Consider the following 2,500-nt stretch of genomic DNA (forward strand, 5'->3'; position numbering starts at 1 on the left):
TCAGGTCTCTTTCGTGCGCTCCAAAAGCATTTTGAAGCTACTAAATTACAAGATTTCGTCAAGAATACACCGTTAACCACTTAAATGTAAATCTAACAAAGTGTATCTTTTTTCTAGGAAACATACATAGCATCCTGTTTTTCAAAATCGACACATTTCAAGTAAAAGCCTTAATTACACGATCTTCCTTCAATGAGAGAATTCTCAACTTTACTAAAATGTCTTAAGTCTTAAGCAAAAAGGAAAGTGCAAATTGCTGAGGATTTATTCTCCATTCCGATTAGAGGGTCTCCTTTAAGCGCAATGGTCTTCGATTCTGGCCAGATCTAGAATCTCCATCGAAACTTATGCTGCTCGTTTGTCCCATGTTACTTTTGATCACCTTGAGAACGATCTGCACATCCGGCACCCACAGTAAGTGATTTCCCTCAGAGTTCGTCTGTCACTCACTCCACTGTTAATCACCTGCAATCTGATAAGGAGTGACCACCTCATCACCGACACTGCCACTTTCAAACCCACCAGCCATGACGACATCACCGATCCTTGCATGGCCTCCACTTTCCTTGGATATATCATCCCCTTGTTTGGACTGCGTTTCTTTATATTTAACCCAACCAAGTCCTCCCCCAGCTTCTTCGTCATCTCCTTTTAAGGAGTGTCAGTGTCCAATTAAAGTTGGACACTGCTATAACTTTCTCCAACATTGGCCCTTTAGATTCGTCTTCAGTGCACTGACCTTGCGACCCACTTCCTCTTTCACCTGTACTAGTAGCTCTCTATCTGTAATGGTTACCCTATTTCTTTCTTTCTTGCAGAGAATCACCAAGACCAGGAAACCGAGTAGCAGTGCTGAGCCCACGATAAAGTACAAGTCTACTGCGCGCGGTTTTACCCTATGTCAAAGGTCTATCCGAACAACTTCGCCGCTGACTGCAGCAACAAGGCATACGCGCTGTTTTCAAGTCGGAGACACATTAAGATCACATCTATTACGACCGAAAGACGCTGTCGAGCCGACTAAACAAGATGACGTGGTTTACAGGATTCCCTGTGAATGCGGTAAAGTCTACATCGGCGAGACTGGAAGACTGGCTCTTTTGAAGTCATAGTGCTGTAAGTTCTTAGAGAAACAGAGTTATAGTAAATACGTATTGAAGAATCTAAAGAAAATGATGTAGTCTCGTTGTAAGAGACCTTCTTACAAGAAGGTCTCTTACAAGCATTAAAGCTGGTTTTAGCCACCAGGCAAAAACATATATCCGAGGATCACGGAAAGGACGATTTTAGAGGAGAGAGAGATCAGTACTGCATGAAGTGTTTCTCATGCGTGTTGTTGGCAGGTTGTTTTGCAAGAGGTTTTGAGGAAGTTGCAAAATTTAGTCTCGGTATTCAGTTTAACGGAGCCTGGGACAACTAAGGTCTTATGCCGTTCGTGCCGTTTTGAATTCATCTACAGGTCCTTCATTCCGATCAAGAGCACGGCGAGATTATCACGCGTCGAAATAAAGGTAAGTACAGTAATTTTAACTTTGAAATTCGGGATCATGTAAAATTGGATGACAATATGTAAAAACGAGAGTTGAGGATAAATTCTCGAAAAATGTACATAAATCTCGATTTCCACTCTTTGAGAAAACCTGAACAGGTAGACGTTTTTTTTTTTTACATCAGTTAAAGGGATGTAATGAACAAGAGCGAAAGGTGCATTTTAATTTTAACAAAAAAAGGTTTTCCAGGGCTGTTTATTTCTTTAAAGAACTGTCAGGAAAAATAAAAGCTAAAAGAAGATGCTTTTAGCTGTGTTTTCGACGTCAGAGGTGATTAAAAAAGGGGATTCAAGTGTTTGCGATCTGTCAACGCTAAGGTTTCCGAACTGCCGTGATTCCTATTTGGAGCACACCTTGCGTCATTTCTAATAATAATATAGTGATATTGGACAGTCTGACTCATCCACTTGTTTATGATTTCAGTTTCTCTTCGTCAAAAACATCTTTGCCTTAATATTAGAATAACATTTTCCCAGAAGGATTTCTCATTATATGGCACAATAAGTTTCGTGATACAGTGTTGTTGTGACAACCCCGTCTAACAAGGAGATCTCTTAAAAAGTAGTGAAACTGGTTCCAGCCACCAGGCGAAAACAAATATGGTCACGGAAAGGAAGTATTTTCAGTATTGGGTCGCGTGTTTTTTTTCTCAAGTTGTGGTGAGGAAATTACAAACTTTATTTGCGGTATTCGGATCAGCGTCGCCTGGGAGAAAGAAGGTTTTAGGCCGTTTTAATTTGTCGTTTTGAATTCATCTTCAGGTCCGTCAATCTGACCAAGAGATTATCACGCGTAATTATGAAATGTAAAATTCGAGGTTTTTTAAGATTGGATCACAACATTTAAAAAGGAGAGTTGTGGATAAATTAGAAAAAAAAGTCTCGAAATGTGTAAAGAAATCTCGATTTTCGCTGTTTCACAAAAACTTGTAAGGTCTAGATATTTTTCTA

This window comes from Montipora capricornis, chromosome 10 (assembly GCF_036669925.1).
Source record: "Montipora capricornis isolate CH-2021 chromosome 10, ASM3666992v2, whole genome shotgun sequence".
Taxonomy (NCBI): Eukaryota; Metazoa; Cnidaria; class Anthozoa; order Scleractinia; family Acroporidae; genus Montipora; species Montipora capricornis.